Source organism: Cololabis saira, chromosome 22, assembly GCF_033807715.1.
Source record: "Cololabis saira isolate AMF1-May2022 chromosome 22, fColSai1.1, whole genome shotgun sequence".
Taxonomy (NCBI): domain Eukaryota; kingdom Metazoa; phylum Chordata; class Actinopteri; order Beloniformes; family Belonidae; genus Cololabis; species Cololabis saira.
Genome location: NC_084608.1, coordinates 31,490,209 through 31,509,092, shown reverse-complemented (window position 1 = coordinate 31,509,092; position 18,884 = coordinate 31,490,209). Strand labels below are relative to the sequence as shown.

The 18,884-nt window shown below is 43.0% G+C and overlaps 1 protein-coding gene across 1 annotated transcript in view; it reads right to left on the bottom strand.

The window, feature by feature from the left end:
* tmtopsb (teleost multiple tissue opsin b) overlaps positions 1-18,884 on the bottom strand; it is a 111,877-nt gene that overhangs the window by 47,970 nt on the left and 45,023 nt on the right. The window lies entirely within an intron of this gene.

Here is an 18,884-nt window from a genome sequence, read left to right as displayed (position 1 = left end):
GTACGGCACTAGGTGCTGTGTTGATGTTCTAAAATCCTACACTGTTGAGGGACATTAAAGTACACTGGAACTCAGCAGAAGTTTCCCCGTGTTTATCCTACTCACGACCCGAAAAAGGTTTAATATAATAAGGTCAGGCTTAACTCTACACCAGCCTTACATAAGTCAAAGTTCAGAGCTCAAAACGGGATCGCAAAACGGTACTTCTTTCTTCTGAGCGGAGGAAGATTTTGGTCCACGGGTCGAGGCGCGGCCGGCACAAATACGCTGCGCGTTACTAGTAAACACAATAGATTAATATTAATAACCCAATATAGCAATACAGTTTGTCACCTCCACGACACGTATCGTGACGTTTTTGTATCTGTATTTCGTGGCACGATATATTGTTACACCCCTACAACCATCTAACTTCCGGCTTGATGCTCATGTGGGAATAAGGATTAACTTCAGTAAACTGACCACTGGAGTCCAAAAGTCTGTCTCCAGTGACTCTGATGTTAAAATGAACAAGTTGACTTTGATTGACATACGGTGGGCGTGTAAAACTGACTTAAAAACAGCTCCTCAGAAACCAGTGGGTCACCTGACCTCAACGTGTCATCCATGTTTGTTGCAGTCTTCATGCATAGCTGCTACTACATAAACCAGGCTTTAGTGACAGCACAGCAACGTGCTGGGGTTCACACTTGGGTCATGGCATGTATTGTATGGCCCAGATGTGGCCGAGCTGTCATCAGGTTACGTCGAGGCATGCAAGAGCTAAGACGACCCAAAGGCCAAAACAAAATGCAAATTAGCTCCATATCTTTGGTGTATGGTAGAGTTCAGGCAGTAACACTCCCAACGCTGGACTGTCAAGTCTCCCGTTTTGGCCAGGAAACTATTATATTTTACCCCTCTTTCCCGCCGTCCTCCCGTATTAACATTTTCCCGTAAATTTCCCATTTATAATATGATAAGAATTCCTGTGAATCTCTAAACTTAATTGTCACTGGCCTTGCGAGAACTGCCACTTGCTGTAGCCTGGTGGCCGTTCGGGAACAAACTCGGACCAACAATTCATAGAGGTGGTGGCCAAAAAATTGGAGTCTACGTGTAAATATCTTGAAAAATGGGAAACCGAATTTACTTTCCTAAAGAGGAGCAGGAGGGGGCTCAGTTACCCGTTCTGAAAGATGTGTAACTGCGATTTTAGTGTCTCTCACAGGGGAAGGACGGATGTTCGTCAGCAGCACCAGCGCAGTACAGAGAGAGTGCTTTAATTCCCCTTTGTGTTTTCATTGAGACTCTATTATAGGAATTAGATACATAGGAATGTCCACAGCATTTCAGTGCCAACAAAGGTAGAACTATCAGGCGGTTGACAGGTAGATATTTTAGATTTCTTGTAAACCTGTCTTAAAAAGTAAGGGATACTGGACCTCGGTTGGGCTGGTGGGAAAATGTCCCTAATTTTAAATCCAAAACTTGACAGGTACTGTATGTTCCAAAGCCGTCAGTCAAGGCCAAGAGTGGGCCGAAGAAAACGGTAAATGTTGGTCACAAATGGGCAAAATATGTGCTGCTATCTGGGGTGGATGTTTCTGATGTTAATCCATCACACCAACAAAAGTGCCTCTGGCTGGATACTAGGAATGGGCGATATTTTACCGTTCACGATATACCGTCAAAAAAATTCCCCACGGTAAGAATTTGTCATCTCGCGGTAAAAACGATAAATTCCCGTTGATGATGTTTTTGTGTAAAGCCTGATTTATGGTTCTGCGTTAAATCGATGCAGAGCCTACAGCGTAACCACGGCGTAGGCTCGATTTAAACCAGAACCATAAATCAGGCTTAACAAACATGGCGGAAGGCGGATCTGAGAGCGAGGAGCTCATTTTTTAAACGAGGCTCCAGCTCCGTTATCTGGAACTGGGGCCGGATTCACAAAACATTCTTAAGAAAAAAAATCTTCTTAAGTGTAATTTTTTTCATATTCTCCAAAAAAGTTCTAAGTATTTTCTCAACTTTCTTCTTAAGTTTCTTCTTAAGAAAAAACTTAAGAAAAAATGGTATTCTTGAAATAAAAGTTCTCTAATTTGTTCTTGACTTTTTTCTTAACTTTAACACAACCTTGACCTGTCTTAAAATATCTTCTGTGAAAAGGTAAGATTCTAATATCACCTTTTTCAACAAATTTTAGACAAGTTTAGACTAGTCATAGTTTGAGAATATACTTTGTAATTAATTACACAAAGAGCCTGTTAACTGTTTGTTAGCATGTTAGTTAGCGTGGTAGTTAATTATTATTAATTTTCCCCAATAGTATTTTTTTTCACACATTAATCTCATCCACCATAACCTTGAAAAGTTCCTGCATCTCTTTTTCTCCTTCTCCATGTTTAGTGAGTGACTGACGGTTAAGACCCAAACTACCTATAAATGTTGTTTGTCGGCGCGTGCAATGCAATGACATATTTTAAGAAGTTCTTAAGTAGGAAAAATAAGAAATTCGTAAGAAATGACAGTTCTTAAGAAGGTTCTTAAGAAAATATTGAGGAATTTCAGTTAAGAACTTTCTTAAGAACTACTTAATTTTAGATCTTAAGACATTTCTTAAGATCGTTCTTAAGAACATATTGGTGAATCCGGCCCCTGGTTTGGATTTAAAGAGTGACGAGGAGCAAACATAATCGATTATATGCAGAGTCTGCAAAAAAACAGTGAGTGCAAAGGATGGCTTTTATTTATTTGTCCTGTTTCTTTATTTATCAGGTTGTATCTTTTTTCTACTTTGTGATTTTATAAGCTAAGAAAACTTGAAGGACAATGGTTCTTTTGCTGTTTGCACTGTTATCCCACTGTTTAAGCCAATACAGTTTGAATAAATGTTGAATCTGTTCTTACATTTCAAACTTGTTTCATTTGAGTCATTCCAGTTTTGCAGTACAGGTGTACTAATTTAATTGGTTTTTATTAATTCAATTTAATTGGTGTAGTTTAGTAGCATTTAGTATTCTTTTAGAGTAGTGTTTTGGGAGCTCCAAAGTTACAAAGGTGGAGTTGAATTGGTATTTTTTCTATCGTAATTTTTATAGTTATCGGGATAAATGCCAGAAATTATTGTGATACATTTTTTAGTCCAATACCGCCCATCCCTAGCTGGTACAGAGAAAAGAAAAGTGGGTATTTGACAGAGTCCTGTTCCCATGCACCTTCTCGCTCAGGAAAGTTGGCCTTTTACTCAGCGCGATGTAAATGACCCTCAACGCTCAATGTCAACCCACTCAAAGCCAACGGACAGCAACGTGAGGTCGCAGGAATCATCCTTTGTCCTTTTTGTCTCACTGTGGCCTTGTGAAGAACTGGCAGCCTGTCCAGGGTTTCTATACCGTACTTTCTTTGTTGTGTTCTCTGAAATGATGCATCATTCTTCTTTACCCAAGGATGCGTCTCTATTTCCTTCCAGCTCACCTGTGGTATCAGGAGCAAATGTTCGTTTCAGTCCTCCGGTTGTATTTCTATTAACCAACCTGAATTGTGCAAATATGCTTCACTGGCGTAATTTGAAAAAGATCCGTGTGAAACTTGTTTATAAAACATGATCCTTGAGAGACTGAAGTGTGAATGAGGGAATAAAAAAACCAAAACATTGTGCAAATGTAAAGCTTGAACATCCCACAATGAAAAGTCTGCACCTCACCGAACAGAGGGGATTAAAAGTTATTGGGTGGAGGAATATATACTCATTAATATCCTTAGAAATAATCCAAACAAGTGCAAACCCACACAGCACATCCTCCAAATCCCTATTTCCTTTCCTTGCTGCGTACATATTTCATTTCACAGAACATCTGAGGGACGAGATAAAGAAACAAAACAAACACATATCTATACATCACAGTGTCTGACAGCCAGGGAGGCGCGGCCCACTGGGGCAAAAGCAGAGGAGAGTGTGAGGATCCACGGACGCAGAAGAGTGAGACTGATGGAAAAGTCACAACTGTGTCCAAACCTCAACTTGAGATGTGCGTTCTGCTCCAGGCTCGTCTGAACGGACCGACAGGTTACCTGTCCCACGCCAGGAACCGGATCAGAAATAAAGGCAATGCTCTTTACTCAAATTCCAGTTTCTTGTGGGGGTATATGATTGAGCAAGTGAGGATAAGTTGTAATAAATTCCTGCTGTAGAGGAAGTCTTTCCACACACAAACATACAGACGTGTCAAGTAACGAAGTACAAATACTTCGTTACCTTACTTAAGTAGAAATTTTGGTTATCTATACTTCACTGGAGTAATTATTTTTCAGACGACTTTTTACTTTTACTCCTTACATTTTCACACAATTATCTGTACTTTTTACTCCTTACATTTTAAAAACAGCCTCGTTACTCTATTTCATTTCGGCCTTTAAAAAAAACTATCCAGTTAAATTGCTCCATCCGGATAGAGTGAATTTGGTTGTGGTTGTTTCAGATGTTCTTGTCCAGTTTTGTTCTTACATCCGTTCTCTCAGATTCCTGCAACTAAACTTGGATGTACATTCCAATAAAGGTTAGGATAAATAACATGCCTCTGAAGTTTGACTTTTTGCACCATTACAATACTTATAGGCAACTAGTCATCATATCTCCTGCTCTCTGAAACACATGTTAATGCTCAATAGTACACATATATGGTTCTTTAATATATTTGCATTATACTAAGATACATTCATTTTCAAAGGCTTTTGTCCTTAATGGCTTTTTTCCCCTTACATTACTTTTACTTTTATACTTTAAGTAGTTTTGAAACCAGTACTTTTATACTTGAGTAAAAAACTTGAGTTGATACTTCAACTTCTACAGGAGTATTTTTAAACTCTAGTATCTATACTTCTACCTGAGTAATGAATGTGAATACTGAAGACACCTCTGCAAACATATCACTCTGATTTGGACTTTTACTGCATATTTATTATACATGACTCTTTGCCATTTCACTGTCAAGCTATTTTAGATGATATTTCTTGATTTAAATTTGATCTAATTAATCCCAAATAGATATTTAAAAGAATAAAATGTAATTATAGTGTAGATATCGTGATTTATTCCTGGGGGAGGAGCTTGTATTTGGGAATCTGAAAGGATGAATCAACACAAAACTGTGTGTGTGCGGGGAGGGGAGAGTTTTATGTTTGTGTATTGTTTTTACGTAAAGCACTTTGTGCTGCATTCTATGCATGAAAGGTGCTCTATAAATAAAGTTTGATTTGATTTGAACTTCTGACCTGGACGACTGTCACTAGACATGAACGGTTCAGTGTTTCAGGGTACTGTGACATCACAGACCCAGCTTCACCCGAGCTCAAATAACGCAGCATCAGCTGTACCTCGGAAGTGGATAAGATGTAACACACATTTTAAAAAGAAGTATTCAGGGGAGAGAGATAGGTTAAATCCGGATGACTGCCTCCATCCTTTAAATGCAGCTGCGATTATCAGAGATGAGAAGATACGGTTGAATACCTAAATACAAACAGTCACGGGAGAGGATTGTTACGCAAGACGACTGCGCTGTAGCCTGGCCAGCAATCTTAATTAGCCTCCTCTCCGATGCAGGCATTAGTCCGGTTCCTCTGAATTAAGACTGCCATTTCCAGGCAGTACCAACGAGTGCAGTTAAAACTGCCCTCGGCTGGCACAGGATGGGTTTACAATTAAATCAGAGAAATGAAGCATTTAACGTAGTCATAGCAACAGCCGGACTCGTATCCACAAAATAAATCTAAAATCACATCCCAGTGGAGCAGGAACGCTGGTGAATAAGGTCAAAACCAACATCAAAAAGGTGTTATTAACGCTTCTGGAGGCATCTTGGGAGTCATCGCATAAAGCCTGCCCCTGCACTGTGATTGGTCCGGTACGTTCTGTACCAGCGAGAATGACTTCCAGTACTGGGGCCTCATTTATAAAAGAGTGTGTAGGATTCATACTAAAAGTGGATTTATAAAACCGTGTGCACGCACACTTGCAAGCAATGTTAGCTTTATAAATCACATTCCAGCTGGAAGGTTGTGCAGCTGAATTCGGCTCATATCCTGCCCTCTACACGCCCACTTTTTACAATAAATGGGCAATGCAAAGTACTTGATGACTGCATTTGCATATGAATGAGCCTGCTGAGCATGCACAGCGGCTTCCTGCAGCCTGTTTGGGCGTCAGGATGAATGAGACTTGTCGAGCCACCGTGCCACTGAATTTCACGAAGACTGAGATCGAGATGTTGTGGTCACAGTAAAAGTATAAATAGTATATAAATAGTATAAAATAAAGCAAGTGAAAATAAAACGCTGTTGCTGCGCTAAACGCCGTGAGGCGCAAGGGCGCAATGTCCACTGGGAACAGGGGGGACAGATCCCCCCACTTTTCAAACTCATGTTTTTGTCCCCCCCACTTTTTACAGTTTAAGAACCAACTGTAGACTCAGCCTGTAATTGCAAATCATCAAGACACTCGGTGCGAAGACGGGACGGGAGCCCCGCTACCCCTCCTCCCCTCCCCTCAGTGCTGCTCAAGGCTGATTTATGGTTCCACGTTAAATCGACGCAGAGCATACGGCGTAGGTTACGCAGCGACGTGCACCGTACAGTGCGCGTCGCTGCGTAACCTACGGCGTAACCCCTGCGCCGATTTAACGTGGAACCATAATTTAGACATAATTAGGCTTAACTAGTGTGTGCGTGTGTGACAGACGTGCATGGGACAATTGTGAAATACGGAATAAACCGTATTGGTTCAATATGGAACGCAACTTTTAATTCCCAATTACGTAACAATTCCGTATTTCAAGGGACGGGTGGCGAGCCCACTCACCGCGGCTGCAGCTCCAGCAGCAGCTGAGCGTCCTGACTGACGTTGAGCTTCACACACAGAGGGACACGATCAGCGCTATTATATTATAAGTCTGATATGTGATGACATTATTAAGAGTATGACATGAATCTGGCTTCATTTCACCACCTCACCGCCTGCGTCGCCAGTTCCCCATATATTAAGTAAGTTCTTACGGGAGGGTCAGGGTTGGCGTAGGGATACGCAGATTTTTCGGTTCGTTTTTTCTTTTTAAATCCCAACCTTTGCGTAGAAGGTGGCTTGCGCATCTTTCACGCCCTGTTTTGTGCGCAAGCAAGCTTTATAAATGAGGCCCCTGGTCATTGTTGTGTAGGAGATGAAGATGCTCCTGATGAAAGAAACTTGGTGGTTTCATCTGCATGTTGACAAACAGCCCCAGTGTTGCACCTGAACCTCCGGTTGTCCTTTGTCCACAACATCCACCTCTTCTCCCAGGAAAAGGAAGTGTTTGGTTCATTCTCAGCTCTTCAAACACTTCCCTTTGTCTCGTTCGTGTTCAAGATGATGCAATTGTTGCTACACAAAGCCAGAAAGCGTCTCGCTAGTGTTCTCAGCTTCCTGTCCAGCCGAGAGACGCCCCGCAACGGCAGCCTCGTCACTATAAATAGAAGCGGAAGGACAACGTGTTCGTACTGGAAACGTGCACCGGTGACAGCATAGTAACCTGCGGTGCCCCGGTGCCGCCGACCACCTGCTTCTGAGGCTAATCTGAGACGATGTCACACACGCTGACGTCCGCCGCCCGAGACACATCCAGCAAGACTGGAAGTGACATATTTGTGTAAACTCTGCTTATGTGGCAGATGAAGAAAAATGTTTCTTTGATCGGGCTCCGGCTTTTGTAGAGTCGATAACTGCTAAATCACTACTTTATGAAACATATAAAATGGTGCTGAAGCTCTGGGGAAGCGCGCCGCTGTCCTCACGTCTCAGCTGTCAACACACCCACAAGATTTAATCATATCCTGAGAAAACAATCGAGCGATATATGTGTTTTTAGGCCTGCAAGTGAGAAAAATGCATGCTGTGTAAGCAAAGGCTTATCCTCCCCTCAAGAAACCAAGACTGCAAGATGACTGACCACACACACACACACACACACACACACACACACACACACACACACACACACACACACACACACACACACACACACACACACACACACACACACACACACACACACACACACAGCTAGCTACGAGACAGCGCAGCAGATTTAAATGCACTCCACGGCTGATGCCAATCTTGATCTCCCCGAGCGTTTCCTCTTGCGCGTCTCCACACGCGTCCAGAATAAACGCAGCTAATCGACACATTAGAGATCTCCACACGACATCACAGCTCATCATTCCCAAAGAGGAATTTTCAAATGGTCATTTCATCACCTTAAGCGGCTATTTTTCCACAATTATTGTTTTCATGTCATGGCAAAACGCTTTAAGAACCTGAACCAGACCACCACCGGTGATTGATTAGTAAAAATACTGGCAAACTGCTTTAATTCATTTGCAGGACAAAGTCAGTTATCTTCCAGCCTTCGGGGCTCACTGGCAAATAAATGATTTACAATTGATTACTTAGAATGTGCACAAATAGTTAAATTCAAGGCTTTTTCACAACTAATGTGGAAAAATGTAATAAATTATTTAAACAAATAAGTCTCATTAACATCTCCAACGCTGTGCTTTACCTTCCAGCCGGAAGCAGCCTTCTGTTGGAGAGGAAAATGCTCCATAAATCAAAATTTGGACCGGGCTTGAATTACATTTGGCCTTAATATTTGATAGATGGAAGCGTGCACATGTATAAAACATGACCGGAGAATATATCTACTTTTATCAGGTTATGATGTGCAGAGTCCTGTTGTTTCAAATGAAACTAACCTGGAGTGGCAGGTTCACCCCTTCATGCAAGGACCGCAGGATCTGGGAGGCACAAGCATGGACATACACGCCGATGGGTGCTTTGAGCTTCAGCGAGGCTTATGCTCGGACCTGGAACCAGTGGCACATTGACGGTAAAACACAAGCAATGGATGGGGCATCAGGTCACGTGACCCGCCGGTTCCTGAAGAGCAGTTTTGAAGCCCCGTTTCTCGGTACGGGACACAGCCATGAGAAGCTGAAGACTTCAAATTAACCGTGCAAGTTTGTCATAAAGTCATGAATGTGTCATAATTAAGAGCCAAACCAAAATAAATCAAACGCAGGTTTAAAAGACACTGTTAAAAGTCTCAGAGTAATCAATCAGTGTGCAGTAATAATAATAATAATGATAATTAAAGCTGCTAGCCCTCGTGCGTGCAATTTTCACCAATAAAAGTCAAGGACTCAAAACCATGTCCGATGACACCACCCACGACTCTTTATGTCAAACCATTCAAAAGTTATGGCAGAAAATAGGAACTATCAAATATCGACCAATCAGAAGAAGGGGCGGGGCTAATTTGCACCAATTATGTTCAAGTACTCAAAACCATGTCCGATGACACCACTCACGACCAATCAGATGAAGGGGGGGCGCGCTTTTTGGCGTCTATCGTCGCTACGGTAACGCTTTTGACTGAGAAAATAAATGCCCATTGTTGCAGGATCAAGACGCACATTTTGATGTATAACTGGGTGCACGTTACGGTTCGGGCAAACAAACGGCCGAAGAAATGGCAGAAATTGCCCCAAAATTACACGATTAATTCAAAATGGCCGACATCCTGTTCGGTTTCGGCCATGGCGCCAAGAGACTTTTCTTTAAGTTGCGACATGATACAGGTGTGTTCCGATTTTCGTGGATGTACGTCAAACCGTATTGTGGGGCTTGAGGCACAAAGTTTTCCGGGGAGCGCTGTTGAGCCATTAGGCCACGCCCATTATTGCAAACCATTAAATATTCAATTCAATTCAATTCAATTTTATTTATATAGCGTCTAATACAACAAAAGTTGTCTCTAGACGCTTTCCAGAGACCCAGAACATGACCCCCGAGCAATTATTACATAAACAATGGCAGATAAAAACTCCTCTAGTGGGAGAAAAACCTTAAGCCAAACAGTGGCAAGGAAAAACTCCCCTTTAGGAGGGAAGAAACCTTGAGCAGGACCAAGTTCATAAGGGGGGACCCTCCTGCCGAGGGCCAGACTGGTGGGTCAGGGACGGCAACAGCACAGCAGGCAGGTGGAAGCAGCAACGGGATGACCGGGGGTGGGGACCGCAGGCCAGCACGCAGCTCCCGAAGCTCCGGCCCAATCAGCAAGTCCCAGGTTGGGGTGCAGGGTCGGGAAAACGTTGAGAAGGGGCAGGGCCAGGGAGAGGAGTCTTGACGGACAAATCTCTCCCCCGCCTGCCCGGGCCGTTACCCTACCCCTCTCACTCCCACGCTGCAGGATCCGGTGTTTTGCATTCAGAGATGCTCTTCGCCACCGGCAGAGGACGCTGCACCATGAGCTTCTTTAACTATAATATCACATTTTTCGCCAGGCCTGGCTTGCATGCAAAATTTGGTGACTTTTAGGGCACTTTTAGGGGGGCAAAAAGGCCCTCATTTCGTCGGAAAAATAAAAATAAAAAAAAAGCACAAAATGCACCACATCTACGCCTACAAGGATGCATCGCTGTACCTGCCATCAGCTCCAGGATGCAGCGTGGCGAGAGGCGTCTCGCTGCATCTGTCTCAGTTTAACTCGGTTTAATTAATTCTGATTGTGTCACGGACGAGACGAGTACAGCTTCACTCTCGTTCTCCACCCCGACTCCTCCGCTCCTACTTCCTGTTCCCCGAAGCATTTCTGACGATTTACACCAGATGTGGACTCATCTGCTTGTCTGGTATCTGCTCCACAGGAGGGGAGGAATGAAACTTCTCTCAGTCACGGAGACCCCGGTCCAACTATGAAGGGGGGGAGAGCGGCGGCGCCCGCAGATAGACGACTACGAGTTGATTACGGGTGGCCCGTGATGATCTCTGGAGAGACATGATCTTCAGTATAACTAGATAACTGGAAACAGCTGTTCGTTCCCTGTGAACGCCCCAAATGCACTGACTGAACATCCATCCTGATTATTCTGTTGTCAGACGAGTGCATTTACAGCTCTGCCCACCGCCGTCCGCGAGGCCGTTTGCCGGGAGGAGAAACAGGATTTTATTTATGACTCTTGGTTGCCCCTCCAACACATCTGATGCAGGAAAGTTGTGCTTTAAAAAGGAGCTCCATCAGCAGTGGAGTTCCTGGAAATAAAAGCCAGCAAACAAGAGACACTACTTTTGATAAAAAGATTGCGATTCTTTCAAATAAATGTCAGGCTTAGCACTAAATTCCCCGTCTTCATGTCCAGTCACCAGGTTCAACTGCTCAGTTTGGAGTTTCCATTTGCTGATAGTTCGAAATTTATCAAGAAAGAGGTTTTTTTTTTCGTTTTTTTTTTTAAACAATAAAATTGATGCTTTTGCAGAAGAATTACTGCCATGACATCACTTTCCAACTGCCTTAAATAAACCCACATCTGAGACTTGCATACGGCACATTGAATGCTTTGTGCGCATCTTTTATTGTGTCTGCAAACGACAACAACATTCCTGCACGATCAAGCATTCCCTCGCAGTAAACCTGAAGTTGCACAAAGCTGGAAGCAAAAATAGAAAATAAGCCGAATGAAAGCAATTATTTACACTCCCACCAAAGTTCTTGCACTGTAAAGAGTCGTGTTTACACAATCTACGAAACGAAACAACTGTTTCTACATGCTTATTCAGTCAGATGCAGCCCTTGCTAGGAACCTCCACCCTTTCTGATTATGATTATACTATGATCATGGTTATAAATCTTCCTCTGTGAAATCTTGGACGAGGATCTCCCAGAAATGCTGCTCCATGTGTGCCGGGCCCGGCTTGAGACGATCTCCTGCAGAAGTTGGTGTTTTTCAAGTGAAAATAACGACTGCTAGGAGGTGAAAACTGAAGCCTGGCAAAAATAAAGAGGTCCTGGATGTCCATCGCCATTACAGCACTCTTGGAAGGAGTTACTGTGAGGAGAAAACAACTTTGTCACATAACTTCCAATCATCCATCCGCTTTAACGAATGCAGGATTTCTGTAGTCTGCTGGAACCACTAGGTGGTTCCTATGCAAAGTTTAAGGAACCTTCTCCTTCGCGGATCGTGGCTATCATGAGTCCAGGTTCACGGTATTTCATGAGATAAAATGTGTTTCTGTACACAGACTCACTCACTCACTCATCTTCTTCCGCTTATCCGTTCCCGGGTCGCGGGGGCAGCAGCCTCAGCAGGGATGCCCAGACTTCCTTCACCCCAGACACTTCCTCCAGCTCTTCCTCCAGCTCTTCCGGGGGGAGTCCGAGGCGTTCCCAGGCCAGCCGAGAGACATAGTCTCTCCAGCGTGTCCTGGGTCTTCCCCGGGGTCTCCTCCCGGTGGGACATGCCTGGAACACCTCCCTAGGGAGGAGGGACATGCCTGCAACACCTCCCTAGGGAGGCGTCCAGGAGGATCCGGTACAGATGCCCAAGCCACCTCAGCTGACTCCTCTCAATGTGAAGGAGCAGCGGCTCGACTCCGAGCTCCTCCCGGGTGACCGAACTCCTCACCCTATCTCTAAGGGAGCGTCCAGCCACCCTACGGAGGAAACTCATCTCGGCCGCTTGTATCCGCGACCTTATCCTTTCAATCACTACTCATTACCATAGGTGAGGGTAGGTGCGTAGATTGACCGGTAAATCGAGAGCTTCGCCTTTCGACTCAGCTCCCTCTTCACCACGACGTTCCGGTACATCGACCGAATAACTGCGGACGCTGCACCGATCCGTCTGACAATCTCAAGCTCCATCGTTCCCTCACTCGTGAACAAGATCCCGAGATACTTGAACTCCTCCACCTGAGGCAGGACTTCTCCACCACCCGGAGAAGGCATGCCACCCTTTTCCGGTCGAGAACCATGGCCTCGGTCTTGGAGGTGCTGATTCTCATCCCTGCCGCGTCACACTCGGCCTCAAACCGCCCCAGCACATGCTGAAGGTCCCGGTCTGATGAAGCCAACAGGAGAACATCATCTGCAAAAAGCAGAGATGAAATCCTGAGGTTCCCAAACCGGATCCCCTCCGGCCCCTGGCTGCGCCTAGAAATCCTGTCCATAAAAATTATGAACAGGACCGGTGACAAAGGGCAGCCCTGCCGGAGTCCAACATGCACCGGGAACAAGTCTGACTTACTGCCGGCAATGTGAACCAGACTCCTGCTCCGATCATACAGAGACCGGACAGCCCTTAATAGAGGGCCCCGGACTCCATACTCACTCAGCACCCCCCACAGAATGGCACGAGGGACACGGTCAAATGCCTTCTCCAGATCCACAAAACACATGTAGACTGGTTGGGCAAATTCCCATGAACCCTCGAGCACCCTGCGGAGGGTGTAGAGCTGGTCCAGTGTTCCACGACCGGGACGAAAACCGCATGTACACAGACTGTAAAAACAAAATAACTTTACAATGTCTTCATGTTGGAAAAGCCTATAAAAGCCCATAAAATTATGAGAAAAAAAGTAAAAAGTACAACTTCCTTCTCTCAGCCACGCCTCCAAAAGCACAGTTTACCGGATAAAATGACTGAAATGTGTTAGAGCCCCGTTTCGTGACTAATATTTAGTTATTTCAACATGAGAGCATTTATTTAATTGTATAATTTGCTAATGATGCGTAAAAGGATTTTCCGGTAATGTAGGAAAAATGCTTCAGAAAAAGATCCCCTATCCTTCCTTTAAGTCCGATGACTCAACACAATCCCGAGGAAGGACATCAGTAATGTTCCTTGGGAAGCAAATGCTGCCGTCCATCAATTTGAAGGGTCATGTAACCATTTCCAAACAATTTCCATCATTTTACAGCGAGGGCAGTGGAAAGGTGAAAAACATTCAAAACAATGTTTCCAGACTTCCTAGAAAGGGAAAGCCGAGCAAGTTCAACCCAAGGTCAGGCCGTGCAACGCTCAGGGAAACCAGGAAAAAAAGAGCTGCGTGTCAGACTCCTCAGGCCCCGGTGACGTTAAATGTTAGAGTTCATGACTGCGTAGTCTCGGCTGGAGGGAATCGAACAGAAGCGTCTTCCCTCCACGTCGGGCACGGCAGAGAGGGGGTCATGATGGGGGCTTGTTCTGCTGACCCTGGAGCAGTTTCTCGGTGTAACCGAGTATTTCAGGGTGAGATGTTTGGAGCTAGAACAGTCTCATAATTGAACGGCCCGACAAACCATCTCCGATCGCGCTGTTTACTTTGCGGAGATCACAAGAAAGGCAGAGCATCCCGTGTTGCTGTCTTGTTTATTTATATTTACTCCACCAACTCGAAATATTAATCACTTTTCTAAGAGAACAGCGCTAACGCAGCTCAAACAGCAGGTGTATCCGCCCCTTTAATCTGATTGGTTTAGAGCAGGGGTAGGCAACCCAAAATGTTGAAAGAGCCATATTGGACCAAAAACACAAAAAACAAATATGTCTGGAGCCGCAAAAAATGAAAAGTCTTGTATAAGCCTTAGAATGAAGGCAGCACATATATGTATCTATATTAGTTAGAACTGGTGTTAGATTTTATTTTCATTATGCACTTCGAGAAAAAAGTCGAAATGTCAAGAAAAAAGTCGAAATGTCGAGAAAAAAGTCAAAATTTTGAAAAAAAGTCAGAATGTCAAGATTAATGTTGGAGTACAATCTCGAGAAAAAAGTCGAAATGTCGAGAAAAAAGTCGAAATGTCGAGAAAAAAGTCAAAATTTTGAGAAAAAAGTCAGAATGTCAGGATTATGTTGAAGTACAATCTCGAGAAAAAAGTTGAAATGTCGAGAAAGAAGTAAAAATGTCGAAAAAGAAAATGTCGAGATTAAAAAAGAAAAGGAAAAAGGAAGAAAAAAAAGAAAGAGAAAAAACAAAAAAACAAAAAAAAGGAAAAAAGAAGAAAAAAAGGAAAAAAAAGAAAAAAAAGGAAAAAAAGAAGAAAAAAAAGGAAAAAAAAGGTCAAACATTTTTGAAAAAGTTCCAGGAGCCACTCTAGAGCCGCGGGTTGCCGACCCCCGGTTTAGAATAAATCGTCCCCCACGTGGGGTGGGCTCTTATGATTGGTAACAAAGGAAGACATCTGATTGGTTGCAGATCCTTCCGTGTTAAAAAAAACGTATTTGTGGATCGAGGGACGTCAGGGGAGTCTCAAAAGTCACACGCAAATCCAGCACAGCTCACAGACAAAAAAACGTTTGTAAATCAGGTTATATTTGTGTGTGTGCATCAAAAACACATTTGTATATCTTGTCCTAAGCACGTGTGAATTGTTCTGTGCACGTGTGAATTTTGTCCTGTGCATTTGTGAAACGGTGTGTGCATTTGCGAATTATGAGACTGTTCTAGCTCCATAGAGATGTGACGCCGTCTGTCCTTCTGTCCGGTTAATACGTGCTCAAACAATGACCTTAAAAAAAACGTGAAAACTATGTGAAGACAGAAAATAAACAAGCATGCAAGGAAGGTATTGTAATTCTTGAAATTCTTTAAAAAAAAAGGCGGTTAAACAGAAGAAAGAAAGGAAACTCTTAGGACAGGAAGTTACCGAGTACACATAATTTAAAACAGACAAATATTCAGCCTGAGGCAACTTGCATTTGCTGCTTTTGTCCTGCAGCGATTCAAAAGATAAAGTGATGAAACTCACATCACAGATGAACACACAACTGTTATAATATTAGTAATCAGAAGTCTTTCTACCTTCAACTGAGTGTCTAAACGGAATCGGGCTGTTTTTGTTGTTCGGAAGATGAAGTCAACTTTGAAAAAAGCTGACGGCTTCAGATCAGAAGCTGCAGCGGACGTCTGATACAAAAGAAACAAAACTTCATGTCCTGATCAGCCGACGTTTGAAAGGTTCAGTCACTTCATTCTGGCAAAGTTGTCCAAGTCTCAGATCACTTAAACGCCGTAGAAGCCGCGCGCTAAGATCGTCACGCTGCAAGACTCGGTTCTTGAATATTTATTACGTTAACTGTGACTACGTTTACATGCAGTCAAAATTCGGGTCATTGCTAATATTCCGGTTATTGAAACATTCAGAATATTCCGTTTCCATGCGTGAGCAAACAGGGTTATCCCTGTATACATGGTAATTAATCATTTGGGATATCTCCATCAAACCAGCGACGCACGGAGAACGTGATGACGCAATTAGTGTCATTTCTGCTTCTTCTTCCTGTATCCAAATTCAAAACAAATGCTGCTTCGCGCAACTTTTCGCTCACCTTCTTTTAAATCTGGCTATCCCGGTACTTTCTACCGTCTATAAATGCCAAAATGTTCATATCCTTCATTACATTTATAAAGTGATTAGTCTCCTCTTCACTCCAAAAGTGTGGCGTGGTCTTGCGTTTCTCCGTGTTTATAAGAACTTCCTGGACTCAAAAGACAAATTCCTGTTCCGTTTGATGGGGAAATCCCATTTGGCGTTTACATGACCGAATATTCGGGTTTTAAAAGGAGTAACCCAGGGGTCATATTCGGGTTTTTAAAAACCGGAATATGAGCAAATTCTGGTTATTCAAATATTGGTGTTTACATGGCCGTGCAAATTCGGGTTATTGCCAATATTCGGGTTTTAAAAGGGTTTTTGATTCATGGAAACGCAGTCATTGTCCAAGTCTCAGATCACTTAAAGCCGCGCGCTAAGATCGTCACGCTGCAAGACTCGGTTCTTGAATATTTATTACGTTAACTGTGTCTAACTTATTGTTTTTTATCCTGAAAAAGCACTTTGTGTTGCTCATGATGAATAAAAAATGCTGAACAAACACTGCTGTTCATGATGATGAAGCAGACATGCTGGTACTGGACCCAGGAGAACCGTGGCACACACACACACACACACACACACACACACACACACACACACACACACACACACACACACACTGAGTCGACCTGCAGAGGTCTAATGAAGCGCCTCAGTGACGTGTAATGAAGACACTTTTCTGTAATTGTGCCGTTAACAGCATCCTGCAGGACCTGCAGACGGAGCGTCGGCACTGCTCCTCTTCCTCTTCGCAGTCTTTGTTTTTCTAAAAATCCCCCACTTGAGACTCTGAGCCTTCCTTGAAGCTGCTTTTCTCAACTTTAAAGAACTAAATAGAGGCATCTTGTGTTTGCTGGAGGCAGATATGGAAACACAACTCAGTGCATTATTTCTTTTATGCTGAACCTTTCTGATTATGTCACGCAAATGCAACCATTAAAAAAAGGAAGAAGAAGAAGAAGAAGAAGAAGAAACAACCAAGTTCCAACAAGAGCTCGACTCTCTAGATCAGGGGTCGGCAACCCGCGTCTCTGGAGCCACATGCGGCTCTTTAGCACCGCCCTAGTGGCTCCTGGAGCTTTTTCAAAAAGGTTTGACCTTTTTTTCCCTTTTTTTTCCTTTTTTTTCCCTTTTTTTCTTCCTTTTCAATCTCGACATTTCAACTTTTTTCTCGAAATTTTGACTTTTTTCTCAACATTTCGACTTTTTTCTCGAGATTATACTTCAACATTAATCTCGACATTTCAACTTTTTTCTGGACATTTCGACTTTTTTTTCCTTTTTTTCTTTTTTTTCTCTTTTATTCTTCTTTTTTTCTTTTTTCTTTTTTTTTCTTTTTTCTTCCTTTTTCCTTTTTTAATCTCGACATTTTGACTTTTTTCTCCGAAATTTCAACTTTTTTCTCGACATTTCGACTTTTTTCTCAACATTTCGACTTTTTTCTCGAAATTATACTTCAACATTAATCTCGACATTTCGACTTTTTTCTGGACATTTCGACTTTTTTTTCCTTTTCTTTTCTCTTTTATTCTTCTTTTTTTCTTTTTTCTTTTTTTTCTTTTTTTCTTCCTTTTTCCTTTTTTAATCTCGACATTTTTACTTTTTTCTCCGAAATTTTGACCTTTTTCTCAACATTTCGACTTTTTTCTCAAGATTGTACTTCAACATTAATCTCGACATTTCGACTTTTTTCTCAACATTTCAACTTTTTTCTCACCATTTCGATTTTTTTCTCAACATTTCGACTTTTTTCTCGAGATTGTACTTCAACATTAATCTCGAGTGCATAATGAAAAAAAAATCTTCCCCCAGTTATAACTAGATACATGCAGCATGTGTTGCCTTCATTCTAAGGCTTTTAAAAGAAATTTTTTGCGGTCCAATATGGCTCTTTCAACATTTCTGGGAAACATGACAGGATATTTAAAGTGAATAAGGAATATAAGAGCACAAATTAACAATCATCTGGAAGTGAAGTGCTGCTTTATCGCGTCTGCACAGAGCTGGAAAGCTGCAAATATGACATTTCCGGATGCTTTTCTACATCTCCTGGTGGCCGCCTGACCCCAGCAGCCGCAGCAGTCGGAGACGGTGCAAAGCTGACGGCTTGACGCTGTAATGACCGTGTTTTGGAGATGTCAGACCTCAGTCTCAGATCAGGGTGACATTTCTCGGCTTTCAAGCCCGCCTCTTTGAAACGTTTGAAGTTGTATTCTGCGCCGTCTCGCGAGCTGCTCAGCCCCCCGGCTGAACATGCAGATTGGACCGAGGCTTTTGATGCAGTCGTGGTTTAGTTAAGGTCACTGATAAGGAGACTGCATTTGACTCACATCTAGATCAACTGGTTTTCCCGGCGTTTTATCTCAGATCTACTCTGGAGTCATTTTTGTGGTTATTTTTTCTGACAGCTGGAGGAAAAAGCTTTCAGATTCAGAAGTCACAACTAGGAATGGGTGATATTTTACCGTTCACGATAATCCGTCAAAAAAATACCCCACGGTAAGAATTTGTCATCTCACGGTAAAAATGATAAATTCCTGTTGATGATGTTTTTGTGTAAAGATGATTTATGGTTCTGTGTTGAATCCACGCAGAAGGAAAGAAGGAAGGAAGGAAGGAAGGAAGGAAGGAAGGAAGGAAGGAAGGAAGGAAGGAAGGAAGGAAGGAAGGAAGGAA